This window comes from Cavia porcellus, unplaced genomic scaffold (assembly GCF_034190915.1).
Source record: "Cavia porcellus strain 051 isolate PalLab524CR breed Dunkin Hartley unplaced genomic scaffold, mCavPor4.1 scaffold_3, whole genome shotgun sequence".
Taxonomy (NCBI): domain Eukaryota; kingdom Metazoa; phylum Chordata; class Mammalia; order Rodentia; family Caviidae; genus Cavia; species Cavia porcellus.
Genome location: NW_026947486.1, coordinates 24,156,928 through 24,178,166, shown reverse-complemented (window position 1 = coordinate 24,178,166; position 21,239 = coordinate 24,156,928).

Below are 21,239 nucleotides of genomic sequence, written 5' to 3'. Positions count from 1 at the left end.
TCCACAGCCACCCTCAGGGAGACTCAGGCAGGAGGATTACTACTAGTTCAAAGTCAGCATGGTGTATTAGTGACTTAGGGGATAACATTGCAAAATAGAAACTCAAACAACTGCGGTGAAGCTCCGTCCAAATAGTTTGGATTAGAAAGCCGGTATCTTAAATAAATATTCATTTTAAACATACAGAGATCCCTACTATTATCCAGGGTTTCAATCTCTTTTTTTTTTAATTAAAAAAAGTAAAGGAGAATAAGATAAAAAAGGACATAACAACCCAGGTCAGAGCTGACCAGTTTAAGCAACATAGTCTTTCACCACAAGATAACCCTACATACCACTAGTTATCTTAGTGTCTCTTTTCTTGAAATATTTGGGTACACCTTCGTGTGCTATAGGATCAAACATAACAAGACAGTGTAAAACCATTCAAGAGGATGAAAGTATTATAGGGTATTTAGAACCAACTAACAGAAAACAAACAATGGTTTCTATATTAGCTCCTTGTCTATAAAATATTTTGTTCATATTATCACATATAATAAAATCCAATGAGATACAACACGATAAAGGCGATGGAGACAGAAGAACAAAAGCTTGATGGGACTTCAGAACAAGCGGACATTAAATCAGCACTAGCTATTACAATGTCTTCTTGTCTTCAAAATAACAGTTTATACCATCACAGACTATAAAATCAAACACCTCAGAATAAAACCATTCCAATTAATGAATGAAAACCTTATAAGTCTTCAAAACAATATAATGGGGAATCATGATTACGACATGTTTTTATGTATTCTTACCATTTCTTACAGTGGGGACAATATTCGGTATTTGTACATATGAGTTTGACTTTTTTCACTTACGAGTGTGGTGTCAAGCTGGGCCCATTTACTTATAAATATCTCAATGTGATCATTCTTTGTAGCTGAGTAGTACACCGTTGTATAAAAATACCACATCTTTTTTATCCATTCCTCAGTTGATGGACACTTAGGGTGTTTCCAAGATCTGGATATTACAAATTGTGCTGCTATAAACATGGGTGCAGGTATGTCACTCTGGTGTGAAGTCTTCAGTTCTTCTGGGAATATGCCTAGAAGTGGTATAGCTGGAAATAATGGGACCTCCAATTCCAGCTTTCTGAGAAATCTCCACACTGACATCCACAATGGTAGCACCAGTCTACACTCCCACCAAGAGTGCAGGACAGTCCCTTTTCCCCGACAGAGTCTCCAGGATTTGTTGTTGGTAGCTTTCTTGATCCTGGCCACTCTTTCAGGAGTGAGATGGAATCTCAAGTGTGGTTTTAATTTGCATTTCTCTAATGAGTACTGATGATGAACATTTTTTCATGTATTTGTTTTCCATTTGCATTTCTTCATCTGAGAATTGTGTATTTACCTCAGATGCCGATTTCTGGATTGGATCCTTGAATTTTGGGGGTCTGATTTTTTAAAAATTCCTTATATGTTTTAGACAGAAGTCCTATGTCTGAGGGACAGTTCAGTAAGATTGTTTCCCAGTTTGTAGGTTTTGTTTTCACTATGCTAGAGATATCTTTGGACGTGCAGAGACTTTTTAATAAGACATGATCCCAGTTGTTGATTCTGGAAAGTATTTCCTGTGCAGTTTGATTCCTGTTCATGAATTCTCTACCTACCCCTATGTTTCAAGGTTTGTACCCACTTTGTCTTCCAATAGATTTAGTGTTTCTGTTTGAATATTCAGAACTTTGATCCTTCTAGATTTCAGTTTGGTACATGGTGCCAGGCATGGGTCAAGTCTTAGTTTTCGGCATATGAAGAGCCAGTTTTTCCAACACCGTGTATTAAAGAAACAGTCGTTCTTACAGTGAACAAGTTTGGCCCCTTAATCTAAGAGAGGTGATTCATCTTGCTGGTAGTTGTGGTTACACCTAATCGATTCCATTGATCTTCGACTCTGTTGTTATTCCAGTACCATGTGGATTTTACTACAATTGCTTTGTAGTATAAGTTCAAGTCAGGGCCTGTGATGCCTCGTGCCTTGCCTTTGCTGCTTAGCATTGTCTTTGCTATTCTAGGTCTCTTCTGGTCCCAGATGAATTTTAGGAGTGATTTCTCTAGATCTATGAGGTATGTTGATGTTATTTTTATTGGGATTGCATTGAATCTTTATGACAGTTTTGGGAGAATGGACAATTTCACAAGATTTATGCTTGCTATCCATGAGCAAGGGATGATTTTCCATTTTCTGAGATCCTCTTCAATTTCTTTTTTCAGTGTATTATAATTTCCCCTATGTAGATCTTTGACTTCTTTTGGGAGAAAAATTCCTAAATATTTCATTTTGTTTGCTAGTGTGAAGGGTGTGGCTTCTCTTATTTGTCTCTCTGTATCTTGTTGTTAGTGTATTGAAATGCTATTGATTTTTGCGTACTGATTTTGTATCCAGCTACATTGTTGAATTTACTTATTATATCTAGGAGTCCTTCAATATCGTTTTGGGGGTCTTCTACGTATAGTATCATCTCATCCTCAAATAATGATACTTTAACTTCTTCTATTCCTACCTTTGCCCCCTTTATTTTTCTCTCCTGTCTAATTGTTCTGGCTAGTATTTCCAGTACTATATGAAATAGTACTGGTGATAAGGGACACCCTTGTCTTGTGCCTGATTTCAAGGTAAAGGCCTTCAGTTTTTGGCGATTTAGCATGGAACTGGCTGTTGGTTTGTCACAGATGCCTTTTGTCATGTTGAGGTAAATATCATCTATTCCAATTTTCTGTAAGGTTCTTATCATGAATGAATGTTGGACCTTATCAAAAGCTTTTTCTGCATCTATTGAGATGATCATGTGCCTCTTACTTTTGGCTTTATTGATATTGGATTACATGTATTGATTTACGTATGTTGACCCATCCCCGCATGCCTCTGATGAATCCCACTTGGTCATGGTATATGATCTTCTTGATGATTTTCTGCATCCTATTTGCCAATATATTTATTTCTTTTTCCTTTTTCTTGGTAGGAGGGATCGAACTCACGACTGCCTGCTTCCTAGTAGGTGCTTATGCCGCTGAGCTAAATCCCCAGCCCCTATTTGCCAATATTTTACTGAGGATTTGTTATCTGTGTTCATTAGGGAGATTGGCCTGTAGCTTACTTTTTTAGTTGGGCCATTATCAGGTTTTCGGTACTAGAGTAATATTGGCTTCCAGGAATGACTTAGGAAGGATCACTACCCTTTCGATTTCATTGAAGAATTTGAGGAGTTTGGGCCACTAAGTCTTCCATGTACTTCTTGTAGAATTTCCCAGTGAATCCGTCTGGGCCTGGCCTCTTCTTTGTAGGTAAGGAGTTAATTACATTTTCAATTTGATTAATAGAAATTGGGTTATTCAGCAGTTTTACATCTTCTTGACCTAGCTTTGGTACTTCATATGTTTGTACCAATCTGTCAATCTCTTCTGTAATATCAAACCTTTGTGGGGAGAGGTTTTTGAAATAGATATTGATGATCTTCTGTAGTTCTACAGAGTCTGTAGTGATTTCGCCTTTTTCATTCCTTATTGTATGAATTTGAGGTTTTTCTTCCCTTTTTTAAAAAAGTAAGGTTGGCTAGGGGCTTATCAATTTTATTTATTTTTTCAGAGAAACAACTCTTTGATCCATTCATTCTTTGGATTGTTTTCCAAGTCTCTATCACATTAATTGATACTCTGATTTTTAAAATTTCCTCCCTTGTTTTGGCTTTGGGCTTGACCTGCTCTTCTTTTTTCTAGACGTTTGAGATGTAGCATCAGGTTATTTATTTGTATTCGTTGTGTTTTCCTAATGTGAGAACTCAGTGCAATAAGCTTTCCTCCGAGGACAGCTTTCATTGCATGGTACAGATTCTGGTAAGTTGTATTTGTATTTTCTTTGCTTGTAGGTATGGTTTAATGTCTTCTTTGATTTCCCCTGGTACCCACAGATCACTCAAGGGTGTGCTACTCAGTTTCCATGTGTTTGGGAATTTTGCAGTATCTTTCATTATTAAGTAGTAATTGCGTGGCGCTATGATCCCATAACATGCATGGGATAATTTCAGCTGTTTTGCATTTATTTAAGTATATTCTGCCGCGTAATATAGGGTCTATTTTAGAGAATGTCCCACGTTCTACCGAGAAGAGTGTGTATTCGGATGTTGTTGGATGGAACACTCTGTATATGTCTATGAAGTCCATTTGTTCACAGGTGTGATTCAGTTTTGTTCTTACTTTGCTGGTTTTCTGTCTGGTTGATCTGCTTGCACTCTCTTTTAAAGATCTTTTTGTATTATATAATCATTTAGAATTCAATTGACATGTATAACGAATTTGCATGAGTAATGTTCACACAGCATGAATTACTCTGTCTTATGATAACTGGAAAATAACCTGAATGGTTTCCTTTTTTGGTACTGGGACTCAGAAGGAGGACCTTACAGTTGTCAGGCTGGCATTTTGATGCGAAGTGAAATGTCTGTCCACAACCTGAATTGCTTTGTAGAAGCTGTAAAAATTGTTTGCTAATCAGATAGGGAGAAAAATAACATCTCAAAACACAACAAAACAACCAACCAACATGTGTGGTCCCCTACACAAAGAAAGCAATAGCAAGGTAAAGGAAGGTTACTGAAACAGTTGTCATTGTGGTTTTGCTTCATGTTTGTACTCAGTGTAGTTTGGTCAGGACAAAAGCAAACAGGGCCCTGCAGGGCCTTCTGCCTCCATGCACTTGTGGCACACATGGACAAAGTTCCAGCCTGTCCTAGGTGACTGCCTTTGTAATGGTAATGTGTGACTCATTTCATAGTACCTCAGGGTACACTTTCAACAGGGTCTGTCCCTACAGGGCTTTTTGCTTTACCATTTTCTTGTGAAAGTTATGGATGTTGATACCCTTGCGGGACAAAAAGCTTTTGGTGGCAGCACTGCACCCTTTCCGATTGCATCTTTTATTTGATCCTTCTACTGGGGACACGAAAGCATTCTATAACCTAAATGTAACTCCAGAGTCTGACAGCCCCTGGACACTGGTGAACACTGAGCTTCTCTTTGAAGCATCCTGATACCCTGGGTAACCGAAGAGGGAAGAAGGCTGAGGCTGTCTTTGTGGCGCTGGCCAGGTGAGCTCATTTACTGAAGATCCTTCAGCTGTGGTGCTGTCTACTGGGCCTCCTGGGAGCCCTGTGCGCCCACAAGGAGGCCAGAGGCCAGGGCTATGAGGCAGAGCGTGAGGCTGCCAGGTGACAGCCCTGTTCAGATGCCAGCTTTGGTGGTAGCAGGACCAGAGAAACCCCATGCCTTGCGCTGGCAAGAGGAGCCTGTCCCGGCGTGAGCCAGCAGTCCCCAGACACCACAAGTTTGGTCTGTGTGTAACAGGAAGTGTCAGAACTAGGACCCCAGGGCTGCCCGGGCCGCGGGCCGCGGCGCGCAGGCCCACAACAACCCAATGCTGGGCCTCCATCCGGAGCGTCCTTCCGGGGACGCAGTGACTTCCGGCTGCGGGTGCTCTGCTTCCAGGGCGAGGGGTGAGGGGGCGGCTTCCTGCAGGGGCGGAGCCTTCCCTGGGCCTACTCCCTGGGCTTTAGTGCGCGCTGGGGTTCTTTCTATGGTGTTCCGTGGCGCGCCCCTACTTTATCTCCTGGTCTGTGGCCTCAGAAGTTCTGAAGAGCGTGCATTCTGTAGTCAGGAAGCCGCGGGTCTGTTTCTGCGGCCGCTAGATGGCAGTAGCGTCCCGCGCAAACTTCCTGCGTTTTGTGCACCCGCCCTACGCGTCTTAAAAAAGTGCGGAGAATGTCCTCGGGTCGAAATTACTGTTTTTTTGAATGACAGACTCTTCCTCAAAGGGCAGAGACTTAATGTCGTCCACCGTGCTTTCTTTAGTGCATTTTCGGGGTCTTTCTTTCATTCTCAGTAAATTGTCGTAACCCATTTTTGTGTGCCTGAAGAGAAACATTAAGGATAATGCATATTTTAGTGTCATAATGCACCAGTCCCGTTTCTCTTGCCTCTAGATGGTACTGTGGTTCTTCTGTGAAGCCTGCCTATCTTCCCCCCGCCTTTAGTGTTCTCAAAAAATGGTGAGAATCTGTTCACTTGAAAATACTTTTTTTGTACAGAACCATTTTGAGTGCCTTACTCAGGAGGACTACCTCGTTAAAACAAAGTATGTGCGGAATGCCTTTTCTTTTCAAATTGGCTCTGAACTGGATGGCTGCCTAGGCTTCCCACCTGTCTGTCTGTCTCTCAAAATCCATATCTGGCCAAAATTTTTTTATTAGTTGATTTCTTGATGGCAGCTGTTGTCTTCGGGTTCAGAGGAAATCTCATTGCTGTTTTAATTCGCATTTCTGGAATGGCCAGGGATGCTGAACATTTTTCATGTATTTACTTGCCATTTGTATATCTTTATCTGAGAACTGTGCGTTCATCTTTGATGCCATTTTTGGAGAGCGACTTTGAATTTGGGGTGTTTGATGTTTTTCAGTTCTTTATATGTTCTGGATATAAGTGTTTTGTGAAAGGATTTTGCCCTAAATAGAACATTATGGCAGTGGGAGTCCGGAACAAGGGATCATTACCTAGAAATCACTTTTACCGCCCCTATGCAGCTTACCTGTATCAGGAAGAGTCCCAGTCAGCTACCTGCACATCAGTAATGACACCTTTAAGCACCACCCCAGTGAACAACTATATGTATGGCCCCCACACCACGTTTTAAGCAGAGAAAGCCTGGCCCCAGCAGTCATGGAGTTTCTCTCCACATTCGTAGAAAAAGGGCCATGTTTACTTTATATTCTGTCTTTTACCTTGCTTAAAATCCTATCACTTTATCTGAGGGTTTGTTGGCTAAAATTCTTCCCCATTATGTGAGTTTTCTTTTCACTTTGTTGGTGATTTGAAGTGCAGAAACTTTTTAGTAATATGAGATCCCAGTGGTTGATTCTTTAAAGTATTTCCCATGCAGTTTGCATTTTATTCATGAATTATCTGCCTATCCCTATGTCTCCAAGATTTCTACGTACCTTTTTCTCCGGTAGATTCATTGTTTCTGTTTTAATGTTTAGATCCTTGATCTATTTTGACTTTAGAGTATAGTGATAGGCATGGGTCTATTTTCGGTCTTTGGCTTGTGGAAACGGAATTTTTCCAACACCATTTTTTAAAGAGGCTATCTTTTTCCAGTAAACATTTTTAGCCCCTTTGTCAAATATAAGGTGGCTGAGTGTCTTTATAGTTGTGTTTGTATCTTCCAATCTGTTCCATTGATTCTCTGGTCTATTTCTTTGCTAGTACCATGTTGATTTTATTACTGTGGCTTTGTGATATAGTTTCAAGTCAGCAATTGAGATGGCTCCTGTCTTGCCTTCATTTCCCAGAATCACTTTTGCTATTCTAGGTTTCTTTTGTTTCTAGATGAATTTTAGAAGTATTTTCTCTAGGTGTGTAACATGTTAATGGTATTTTGACTGGGATTGCCTTGAATCTGTATAACAGTTTTGAGAGCATGGCCATTTTCACAATGTTGGCGCTTCCTAATCAAGAGCAAGGAATATCCCTCCATTTTCTTTTTTTTTTTTTTTTCTGGTAATGGTAATCAAACTCATGGGGCTGCTTACAAGGCAGGTGTGTATGCTGCTGAGCTAAATCCCCTGCCTGAGTTTTAGTCCTTCCATTTTCTAATATCCTCTTAAATCTCCTTTTTCAGATTAGTACAATTTTCAGCATATAGATCTTTCACATTCTTGGTTAGGTTGACTCCTAAGGATGCGGGGAAAAAGGGACACTCCTCTACTGTTGGCAGGAGTACAGAATGATGCAACCACTGTGGAAATCAGTATGGAGATTTTTAAAAACTAGAATTCAAGGTTCCATTCAATCCAGCTATTACCTTCCTGGGCATTTCTCCCCAAAATTGAAAAGGTCATGTCACAGAGATATATGTGCACTCATGTTCAAAGCAGCACAATTTGTGATAGCTAAACCATGGAAACAACCAAAATGCCCATCAACTGCACATTGGATGAAAAAAATGAGGTATTTCTACACAATGGAATAGTACTCAGCAATAAAAATGGATGATCTTGTGGCCTTTATAAGTAAATGGAGGCAACTTGAGAATATCCTCATTAGTGAAATCCTCACTAGTAAATACTCACATTAATAAATATCACATTGTCTCTCTAGTGTAACAAATAATAAAAACTGACAGAGTAATGGGATCCAAAAAGTATAATAAGTATTGTAAAAGTGGAAGGGAAGGAAACTGCTGTAAAGATTATAATGGTATGTATAGTGTGTAAGATAGGCAACCATGTTACTAAATTTATGTTGGATTGTTGAACAGAAGGGTTTGCACTATTAGTGTTTGAGTGTCTAGCCACTTTTTAATGCTTTGGTTTTGTTAATTTTGCAACTATTTTTAATATCACAATTGGTAATATATCAACTAGCAGTTTTATGATGCTAATTTTAAAAAATTTGGTATTCTATCTTTTTTCTGGTTTTCTATTTTTTAAAATTTTCTTCATTCTTTGGAAAAAATATGCAATATAACAACCATTGTTAAATTTCTTCCATTCTGTTTTGAAAGCCTATATTGTTATTATTTTGGGTTTGTTGTTGTTTATCTCTTTTGCTTTTTGTTTTTCTTTCTTTTTTCTTTTTAAAATAAAAAATTTAAAAAAAACCAATTTTAAAAAACTTCCAAAAAGCAAAAACCAAAACAAAAGTCCTGTCTCATTTCTCCACTTCTGCACTTTTCCTTTTTAGTTTTTATTAGTGCATGTTTGCAATAAATCACCATTTACCTTCCTCCTGGAGAGCTGGTGCAAGTATGTAAGACACATTTATTGTCAAGTTTGCCTTTCTCGCTCTGATATGAACTTGCTCTTGAATTGATTCCTGTCTTTATGAAAAAGGACAAATTTCCCTAGAATGACACATTAATTCAGCACTTCCTGAAATGTACCCCCATCCTCCACTTTGCTTCTTGGCTATTTCATCATGATATCAATACCTGTCTCTCAAGGTTGAAGTGGTATTGCTGTGGTCTAGTATAATAGGCATGTAAATTAGAAAGTAATGTGAGGCCAGAGGTACTGAGACCTCAAGGAGGTAACCAAAAACCCCCCAAAAAACAAAAAACAACGATCTCAAAAGTGTGGTTGATAATATATGTGACAAAGGCCACACCTCAAGAAGACAGGCCTATAGACCTCCTTAAGACGTAAACATGTAATTTAAATTATAATGTATTGTGTTGGAGACCACTGCAAAGTGGCTCTGAGCAGGATTTTAAAATTTACTAATTGGCTTTCTATGTTAATCTGTGAGTCTGTCCTAGGCCTTAGTCACTTGCCTGGTAATGGGAAGTGATTCATAGTAAGTGAACCTCTATGAATCACTGGTCCTGGCTGAGGTCTTCAGTGACCTGTAAGGCTAGAGATACCTCAAAGGGCAAGACAAGGGCACAGCTGTGGACTCTTGGCTCAAATACCAATAAAGTAGAGACTGCAGTTACAGGAATTATTTTAATAGTCTCACTCCTACCATGTCTTCATGGTAAGACAGTTCTACTAAACTGACCTGATTCATTACTTGGAGACGTCCTTGAAGTGACTCCCAAGGTCCTGCTCATTGCCTGCACTTTCCTCAGTTTCCCCGCCCTTTGTTGTGGGCCTAATAAAAATGGACGGTCCAGAGAAGTCTTTGTATTAGCTCTCAGAGTCTCGAGCTTAGCTAAAGGGTTTTGACCGTCCTAGAGCCCTAAAATTATACCACTTGTTTCATTTTATTTAAACTTTCGCAGTACATTCATTTGGGAGATTGGGAATCTAGGCCAGGACCCGATCGTAATCACCACCTGGTCCAGGATGTCCAGTTATCTTTTGCCAAGCTGGGTGTGCAGGTGATCTGGACCCATCGTTTCTCAAAAATGCCCCTGTTCTTTCCAAGTACTGGTGCTGTGTCACTCATTTGCCTATGGAATCAGTATGAGCTACAGGGCTATACTTGCAATCCTAAAGGTTGACTGTTGTTTGACATAGGTTTTACTAATGTTGTGACTTTTCAGTATAAATCACCCCTGCAAAAGGACTTCATTGGCCACACATCAGCAACCCCTCTTAAAACTCCAGGACCTTGTGTTTTCCAGCACCCTCATGGTCTGGAGGAAAGCTGTAGATTAATTGCTTCCCGTGGCTAGGACCACACCCAGCTTCCTAGACCACCAGGGGATGAGTGGATGCATGACTGGGCCATGCCCAGCAACCTCCATTCAGTCCCGGAACTGAGGCATGCAGTGTGATTTCCAGCAAGCAGGGGAAGCTTTGGGTCATTTGTGCCAGGGGGTAAGATCCGGCCCAGCGTCCTAGACCACTGGCAGGCCTGACAGGGCCACATCCAGTGACCTCCATTCAGTCCTGGGAGCTGGGGGCACACGAGGTGATTTCAGCACAGCTGTGCTGAGGGAGAGTTTTGGACCACCACTCTCGATAGTTAGGACCCCACCCAGCTTCCTGAACTACCATGGGAGGCATGGGAAGTTGCTCGGGCCTGACTGGGCCATGCTCAGCGACCTCCATTCAATCTATGGAGCTGAGGGTATGCAGGGTCTTTTCTAACAGACTCGTGCTAAGGTGGGCGGGGGGGATTTGGACTATTGCTCCCAGTGTTTAGGACCCTGCCTAGTGTCCTACACCACCGGAGGATGGATAGGAGGTACCCTGGGCCTCACTGGGCTATGCCCAGCAGCCTCCATCCAGTACCAGGAGCTGAGGGCATGCAAGGTGATTTCCGGTGTGCTTGTGCTCTGGGAAGACTTTGGACCATGGATCCCAGTGGTTAAGATCCAGCCCAGCATCCTGGACCCTGGAGAACTGTGGGAGGTCTCCGAGGGCCTGACTGGGTCATGCCCACTGAATTCCATTTAAAAGTCCCAGGGGCTGAGGGTACATGAGATGATTTCCAGCACACCTGGGGGAAGCTTTGGAACATTCCTTGAAACCCAGAAATACAGGAAAATGACAACATGAAAGACCAAAATGCAACCTCAAACCTCCAGTCCACCCCAAGAAAGCCTAGGAGCCATGTACATAGAATAAATATAAGCCATACACCTGAAATGATAACAACTGAAATAAAGAAACTACTCCAGCAAGCTATAAAAGGAGTCAAATCAGAAATAACCTCCCAGGTAAAAAAAGAAATGATAAATGTAATGAAAGAGATGCTAAACACATCTAAAGAAGACATAGTTAAAAAATTAGAGGAACAGTGCAAAAAGATGGAAACTCTGAATGAACAATATAAGAAACAAACCAAATGAATGAAGCAGATTCAAAGAGATATACAGGAAATCAAAAATTCCATTGAAAGTTGGCAAAACTGCCTCAGTAAAAGTGAAGATAGAATTTCAGGCCTTCAAAGACTAGACCGTACTTAGTGAACAAGAAAGGAAAGAGTTTTAAAAATAATAAGGAATCAGGAAAATTCTACAACTGTAGTATAACTGAAATTTAAACTGAGACTGCAAACAGTTGTGTTCAATGATCCAACAAAAACTTAGTAATATAGTCATCTATCTTACACACCTAACACACTTGCAGTTGTATCCTTTAGGGCACTTTCTTTTCCTCTCTTTTTTACAATATGAATTACACATTTTGTATTTTGTTACCCCACAGTTCTTACTTTTTTTTTTGGAAGAGAATAAAACCAAATGTGAAAAAACAAAGCAGAGTCAGTCAAAACAAAGGATGCACATAGTACATGAAGTAAAAACAGAATACAAGGTAATCAACAATGGCTACCATCATGCTCTTGCTACCTTAAAAATTCAGTTTTCAGTGTAGAGACCTTTTACAATCTTTGTAATATAAATTCCTAGGTATTTCCTTTTATGGCGATGCTATTATAAAAGGTATTGTTTTTATGATTTTTCTCAGTGTTTCTTGCTTGTGTACAACAATGCTATTACAAGTGTTGACCTTGAAATAGCTACATTACTGAATTTGCTTATTTAATACAGAAATCTTTTGGTGGAGTTTATGGGGTCTTGCAAGTGGAGGATCATGTCATCTGCAAATAATGATAGTTTAATTTTTTATTTTCCTATTTGTATTTTCTTTATTTCTTTCTCTTGTCTAATTGTTCCAGCTAAAGTTTCTAAGACTATGTTGAATAAGAGTGGATAGAGCAGACATCCATGCATTGTCACTGATTTTAGAGTAAAAATTTTCAGGTTTTTTTTCAATTAGTACAATGTTGGCTGTTGGTTTGGTATAGATGGCATTCATCAGATTAAGATAAATACCATTTATTTCAATTTTCTGTAGGGTTTTTATCATTAGCAGATGCTGGAATTTATCACAACCTTTTTCTGCATCTATAGAGATGTTCATATGATTTTTGTCCTTTGCCCCGTTAGTATTACATTTATGGATTAACATATGTTGAACTATCTCTGCATCCCTGGAATGAATCCTAGTGGTTCATGGTATATTATTAACTTGATGCTCTGCTGCCATCTGTTTGCCAGTATCATACTGAGAATTTTTGAACAATGTTCACTAGGGAGACTGGCCTGCAATTCTCTTTCTTAGTTAGGTCCTTCTTTGGTTTTGATATCAGGGTAATGCTTGCTTCCACATATAAATATAATAGTATTTCTTCATTGTCAATTTCATTAAAGAGCTTAAGAAGCAGTGGTGTTAGTCCTCTAAATTTTTTGTAGAATTCACCAGTGAATCTGTCAGGACCTGGATTTTATTTGCTGATAAGATTTAATTACATCTTTAGCATCTTTGTCAAATAACAGATGGCAACCCCTAACTTGAAGTTATACTACAAAACTACTGTGACAAAATCAGCATGGTACTGGAATAAAAACTTATCTGAAGATCAATGGAATAGATTAGAATATACAAGCACAAGTACAAACACAGTCAAGCACACTATCTTTTTTTATGTGTGAAATTCTTTTCTTATTTTAAAAACATTAAAAGACATAACACAACAGATCAAAACAGAACAATTTAAGCAACATAGTGTTTCACCACAAGACAACCTGACATAACAGTAGCTACTATAGTGTCTCTTTCCTTGAAATATTTGAATATACCTTTATACACTATAGTATCAAACATAGCAAGATAGCATAAAACCATTCAAGAGAATGAAAGTATTACAGCATATTCAAAATGAACTAACAGAAAATGAACAATGGTTACTATATTAGCTCCTTGTCCATAAAAACTTTTGTTTATAGTATCACATATAATAAAGTACAATAAGATACAACATGATAAAACCAATGGAGACAGAAGAACAAAATTATGGTAGGACTTCAAAACAAGATGGTATTGAATCCGCACTAGCTATTGTAATGTCTTGTTTTCTTCAAAGTAGCTGTTCATAACATCACAGAAAATAAAATCAAACAACCTAGAATAAAACCATTTCAACTAATGAATGAAAACATTCATTTATTGAGTCAATGAAAAGGCTTCAAAGCAGTATAAGGGGGAATCATGATTACCACATACTTTTATGTATTCTTACCATTTCTTTTTTTTTATTTATTTAAGGAGAAAAGAAAAAAAACAGTGAAGGGGTACAAGTTATACAGATTTACAGAAGAAAAAAATGCGCAGTAGGAAATCACTAGTTAATGGATTACATATTGCCATCTTAGAAATAATTGTTCAAGTCACAAAATTAAAGCTTGTAGAGTGGACATTCCAACAATGATACTGCAAACAGTTCTGTTCAATGATCCAATAAAACTCTGTGATATAAGATAGATAAACTCTGTGTATAAGATAGATACACTTAAATATACATGCAGTTATATAGTTTAGAGCACTTTCTTTTCCTCTCTTTTGTACAATGACTATTACACATTTTGGGTTTCATTGCTCCCACGGTTCTTATTGCTTTTTTGGAAGAGAGTAAAACCAAATGTGACATAACAGAACAGAATCGGTCAAGTCAAAAGGGTGGACATAATAGCTAATATAAAAACATAATACAAGGTGATCAACAATGGTTACCATAATGCCTCCCGCTATCTCTAATAGAATTGCCTATATCATTAGTTGTAATACAATTGAACAAAACAGTAAAGAACAAAACCAACAAAACCAAAACATTGGAGACATTGTAGGTCTTCAAAAATAGATAAAAGTCAACAAGAATGGGCGTCATAATGAATCTCATTATCTTCTCAGCTGATGCCTAAACTTTCGAACCTGATACTATCCAGAAAAACAGAATAAGGGAACATCAGTCAAAAACAAGATGGTGAGAGTAATACAGGGCTTCAAATCGAGATAATAGAAAGTCAAAGTGGGTTACTATATTATATCCTGCTATTTTTTTCCCTTTAATTAAACGGATAAAAATAAAAAAGTAAATAATGGAGTGGAGATTGAGAAAAAAGAGGGCATAACAGCGAAACAGGGCAGATCAAAACATAATCATTTAAGCAGAATAGTGTTTCACCACCAGATAATTCCGACCCAAAAGTAGTTACCATATTGACTCTTTCCTTGAAGTCCTTGAGTACAACTTCGTATATTGTAGCATTAAGTATATCAAAACAATGTAAAACCATTTAAGAGAATGACAGCATTATAGAGTATTTAGAATCGACTAACAGAAAATGAACAATGGTTTCTGTATAATCTCCTTGTCTTTAAAAGGTTTTTGCTTATACTATCATACATAATAAAATCCAATAAGATACAACCTGTTTAGACCATTGGAGACAGAAGAACAAAAGCTAGATGAGACTTCAAAACAAGATGGTACTAAATCAGTATTACCTATTAAGATGTCATTTTCTCCAAAATAGCGGTTCCTATCATCCAATCTTCTCTGTCTCATTTCTGTTGAGCTCTTTTTCTGTCAGTAGCTGTCAGTTTGTCTTCTTCATTTTGTTCTCTGCTCCATTCGTTGTGGCATCCCCGCCACTATTTCTGGGTTCTTTGTATTTTTCTTTTTTTAGAATATCCTGCAATACTTTCTGTAGGGTTGAATTGGTGGTTGCAAATTCCCCCAGTTCCTCTTTATCCTGGAAGCACCTCGTTTTTCCATCAATTTCCAGGGACAGTTGTGCAGGATATCTCAATCTTGGCTGGAGATTATTATCTTTCAAAGCTTGAATTATTTCCCCCCATGCTCTTCGTGATTTGATGGTTTGTGCCGAGAAATCTGCTGTAATTCTGATGGGTGTTCCCTTGTAAGTGCTCTGTTTCTTGTCTCTTACAGCTTTTAATATTCTGTTCTTGTATTGAATTTCTGGAATTTTTATTATTATATGCCTGGGTGTTTCTCTGTTAGGGTTGTAGGTAGCTGGGGTCCTGTATGCCTCATACATCTGAGTATCTTTACCTTTTGCTAAATTAGGAAAATTCTCCTGGATTATTTCTGTGAGTAGCTTTTGTAGTTCACTTGTTTGTGTCCCTACTTCTTTTATGTTCTTAATCCTTAAGTTATGGCTCCTCTTATCATCTTCTTGTCTTTGTATTATTGCTGTTTGTTTCTTTGTTATTTTTAAGAAGTTTTTCATTTCATTCTCCCATATTACAAGTCTGCGCTCCAGATCAGATAGTCTGTCCTTAGTTTCTTTCAAGCTGTTATGCCAGTCTTGGATAGACTTATTAATTTCTTGATAGTCCCTTTGAACCTGCTTCACATACTCAATGCTTTCTCTGTTTTCTCCATCAAGCAATTCTCCCCTCTTTTTCTGTTCTTCCATTCCACCATCTGTTTTTTCCTGGGTGGTGCTTAGCATTTCTCTAACTATTCTGCATACTTCTAGCTTCAGGTCGTTGATAACTTCATTCCTGAATTGGTCTATGAGGCTCTCTATATGGCGCTTAATGTATATTGGTGCGGTGTCCACTATTGCCTGTTTCTCAGCATTGGGGGCCGTGGAGCCTTTCTTGTTGCTTCCCTTCCCCATATTTTCTGTTCCTTATAAAATGCAAGCTTACATAGGAGGCCTGGCTTCCCTGCCTGTCAGCCACAGCCTGATCAAATTGTGCTGGCTAGATGTTCCCGCCCACCGCTGCGCACCAGGGAGTTGCGGAGGAGGCAGCCTATGTGGGAGTCAGTCACCCCTCTGGGCCACCGTCAGGCTCTGGGATCTGGGTTAGGCCAGCCTACCAAGTCCGCCCGCAGCGTCACGCAGGCCAGGCACTTTTCACCAATCCCGTCCGAGAGGGGAATGTGTGGCTGGAGTCGCCACTGCGCCCTGCTCTTACAGGACTGCCCGAGCCCAGAAAGTCCTCCGCTGGAGTCAAACTGTGGTAGGGGGTCAGTTTCTCTCACTCACCTCGCCACCAGTCAGTTTTCGTGTACGCCTCCTTGTCCGTCCTGTTTTCGACTCCGTTCGCAGACTCCCGTTCCCAGAGCTTCTGGGCGTCTCTCCTTGCCGAGCCGCTGTGGAGGCAGCCAGCCGCCGGGCGGCGGGAAACCCAAATCGCGGTTTCTAATGGCGCGGGGTCGAGCCTCCACACCGACTCTTTTCTGTTCCTATTTTAGCGCCAGGACTGTATTCTAAGTTGGTTTCTCTCAGCCCAGTTCGTTCCTGAGTCAGCAGAGCATATCTCTACCGGTTCATGTCTCCTTAGTCCGCATCATTCCTGGCCTCTGAGCCGAGCCTTTCAGAGAGCCTCCGGTAGTTGCTGTTGTCTGTCCGCCATGTTCTCTCCTCCGTCTGTATTCTTACCGTTTCTTACACTAGGGAGACTATACAGTATTTAGACATGTGAGTTTGATTTATTTTGCTTATGAGTATGTTCTCAAGCTGTGTCCATTTATTTATAAATATATCAATGTACGCAATCTTTATAGCTGAGTAGTACTCCATTGTATAAAAATACAACTGTTTTATCCTTTCCTCAGTTGATGGACACTTAGGTTGTTTCCAGGTTCTCAGCCACCTTATCTTTGACAAAGGCACCAAACATGTTGACTGAAGCAAGGTAGCCTCTTTAATAAATGCTATTTGACAATCCTCTCTAAATCATTCCTGGAGGCAAGTATTACTCTGATACCAAAACCAGAGAAAGACCCAACCACAAAGGAAGTTTATAGTCCAGTCTCACTAACGAACATTGATGCAATGATTTTCAGTAAAATACTAGCAAATAGAATATAGCAAATCATCAAGAAGATTATACATCACAACAAAGTGGAATTCATTCCAGGAATGCAAGGATTTTTTTAACATATACAAATCAATAAATTTGAAACAACATATCAACAGAGCCAAAAACAAAAACCACACGATCATCTCAATAAATGCAGAAATAGCTTTTCATAAAGCCCAACACATGTTCATGATAAAAACCTTCAGAAACTCAGAATACATGGTATCTACTTCTATCTCATACAGGTCGTTTGTGACACACCAACTGCCAACATTGTAATAAATGGACAAAAAGGAAAGCTTTCACAATAAATCAGGAACAAGACAAGGATGTCTACTATCACCACACCTATTCAAAATAGTTCTGGAAATACTAGCCAGGACAATAAGACAAGAGAAACAAATAAAAGGAATAAAGATAGGAAAGGAAGAAGTTAAACTATCACTATTTGCAGGTGACATGATACTCTATGTAGAAGACCCCAAAAACTCCATTAAAAGACTACTAGAAGTAATAAACAAATTCGGCAGTGTACCTGGATACAAAGTCAATGCTCAAAAATCAGTAGCATTCTTGTGCACAAACAAAAAATGCACTGAGAGAGAAATTATGGAAATTTTGCTTTTACAATAGCATCTAAAAAAATCAAATACTTAGGCATCAACCTCACTAAGAATGTAAAAGACCTGTTTGCTGAAAACTTGCTATGCTAAAAAAGGAGACTGAAGAGTATATTACAAAATGGAGAGATATTCCTTGCTCTTGGCTAGGAAGAAACAACATTGTGAAAATGACCATACTCCCAAAGCTGTTATACAGATTGAGTGCAGTCCCAATCAAAATACCATTGACATACCTCACAGATATAGAGAAAAAACTCCTAAAATTCACTTGGAAACAGAAGAGCCCTAGAATAGCAAAGCTAAATCTGGGCAACAAAGGCAGGGCAGGAGGCATCTCAATTCCTGACTTAAAACTATACTACAAATCCACAGTGGTAAAATCATCATGGTACTGGAAAAAGAAAAAGTCATGAGATCAATGGAACAGAGTAGCAAATGCAAACACAACTACAAAGACACTCAGCCACCTGATATTTGATGATGGTGTTAAACACATTCCCTGGAAGAATAGCCTCTTCAATAAATGGTGTTGGAAAAATTGGCTTTCCACATGCTGAAGACTGAAAATAGACCCATGCCTATCACCATGCACTAAAGTCTAAATGGATCAAAGATCTGAATATTAAAACAGAAACACTAAATTTACTGGAACACAAGGTAGATAGAAGTCTTGGAGATGTAGGGGTAGGCAGAGAGTTCATGAAAAAAACAGAAATTGCACAGGAAAGACTTCAAAGAATGAAGAACTGGGATCTCATTTTGAAAAGTTTCTGCACTTCAAAAGAAATCACCAATGAAGGGAAAAGCAAACCCACAGAATGGGAAAGAATTATAGCCAGCAACCCCTCAGAAAAAGGACTTATATCCAGAACATATAAAGAATTGGAAAGCATCAAGCCCCCCAATTCAAAGACCCTCTCCATAAATGGGCATCTGAGATGAACACACAGTTCTCAGATGAAGATAAACAAATTGCAGATAAATACATGAGGAAAGGTTCACCATCACTCGTCATTTGAGAAATGCAAATTAAAAGAGCATTGAGATTTCATGTCACCCTGAAAAGAATAGCTGCAATCAAGAACACAACCAATGGGGGGGGGGGAATGGTGGCTTGCTAGGAAGCTGGATACGGAAAACAGCTCAGATGCTAGAATCTGACAACATGGAGAGGGCCAGATGATATTCCTCCTCCCAGGAGGAAACCAAAAGAAAAATAAAATTAGGAAGAGGAAGGTAAAGCGTGGGTGGAAGACTGAAGCCCATCACGCTCACTGAGACGGGTTCCGCACTGTGCTGGGCGCAGTGTGGAGAAAGATGATTCAAGGTCGTGTCGAAGCCACAGCTACCAGTAACCAGAGTTGGTGAGTCCCGGACCCTTGGCAGGAGGACGTGGCCCAGTGTGGAGTGGAGCCAATGTAGAGAGCTTTATTGGCTCTTGGTGAGTGCTGGAAATTGGGTCCTGTGGCATGGGAGGTTGAGTGGAAGACATCTTGGAGTAGGGCAGAGCCTGGCACCACAATAGTATCAGTCCACCACCCCTGGCCCAGAGATGATTGGTGGGGGCAGCTTGGGCTGAACCACACTGCTTGTTGGGAACCAATAGCCTGGGATGAAGTTGTTCCGACCCTGTGACATCTGCCACAGCACAGTGTAAAGTGCTGAAGGCAGTCCTAGGTTGACTGCCTCAGAGGGGAGGGGCTGATCAGCAGCATTCCTGCCTGCCACCTCAGATATCAGCAAACTGGAGAGAGCAGCAAGCCACCTGCCAGCACACTTTAGAAAAACTGCAAGGAATACAGAGACGGCTTGAGACCTCCTCCACACACATGCCTGAAAGAAACCAGAAACATCACAAGAGCAAAACATAAGACAAAACCTCCAGCCCCTGAACCTGGGAAAATAAGCCCAGGGCAGGTAAATACAGAAGAGAATCAGTCCAGCAATCATGCAGTGTTAGCCACAACATCAGCAGACATAAATCCATTCGTGACTTCATAGATGAGCTTAAAACTGAAATTCTAACCCAAGTGAGACAACAAATAAAAAGGTTAATTAAAGAAATGCTAAGCCCCTCTCAAGAAAACACTGGGGGAAGAAGGGAGGAACCCAGAAAAGGAAGAGAAACCTTTGGTGAAGAATATAAACCAAATCTAGAATACATGAAACAGATCCAAAGAGACTACCAGGAAAATAAAACTCCATTGAAAGGTGGCAAAATGCCCTGACAGAAACAAAAGTTTCTGAACAGAGATTTACAATGTGTGATCATGAAAGAAAAAACAAATTAAAAACAACAAGCAACCAAGAGATAACAATTCAAAGGCTAGAAGATGACAAGAGTATCTATAACTTAAGAAGAAAAAACATAAGCGAAGAAGCAGGAGTAAGCACAACTGAATTACAAATACTATTCACAGAAATAATTAAGGGAAACTTGCCAAGCACAGGAAAAAGAAATGCTCTCCAGATATAAGAGGCATACAAAACTCCAGCCAACCAAAACCAAAACAGATCTACACCCAGACATATAATAATCAAGATTCCAGAAATCCACCACAAGAAAAACATATGAAAATTGGCCAAGGAAAAGAAGCAGATCACCTACAAAGGACAAATTACCAAAGTCACGACAGACTTGTTCACACAAACTATTAAATCAAGAAGAGCCTGGGCATAAATAGTCCAAGCTCTGAAAGAAAATAACCTCCAACCAAGATTAACATACCTGAAAATCTCTTTCTCAAAATTAATGGAGAAATAAGATGTTTCCAAGACAAAGGATTTCATGCCCACCAAACCAACCCTATAGAAAATACTGAAGGATATTCTAGAGAGAGAGAAAAATACCAGGATTCCAGCAACAGTGGCAGAGAGGCCTCAATGAACAGGGAGGATAGTGGAATGAAGGAGAAAAATGGACAAATAATAGCAGAAAATAGAATAGTAGAGTTGAGGCAGAGAATGTGGGCTATAATTTTTACATCCATAGCCTAGATACACTAACAAAAAGAAACACAGGCAGAGTAGATTAGGAGGCAGGATTCATCGAGATGCTCTGAATAGGAAATATACTCAACCTGAAAGAAGGTTAATAAACTGAGAGTTAAAGATGAGGAAAAAAAGCTATAAGTGACAAGGAACCAGAGAGAAATAGGGACAACGTGTCCAGCAGCCGCAGATAGGTTGGAAAGTTGTGACACCCAGATTGTAAACTGCATGTACTGTAAACATACTAATACTTTTAAAATATTTTTGGAAAAAAATGTGCCAGTTCTAGAAAAATGTAGGCATCTTAAGACTATGTGAGGTGAAACAAATCAGACACATGAGCTGATATATCACATGGCTTCTCTTCTGAGAAACACAAAATATAGGTAACATCAAAACAACACACAACAGGAATTAGGAAGAAAGATATTTTGCAAGTAGGAGAATGTCTA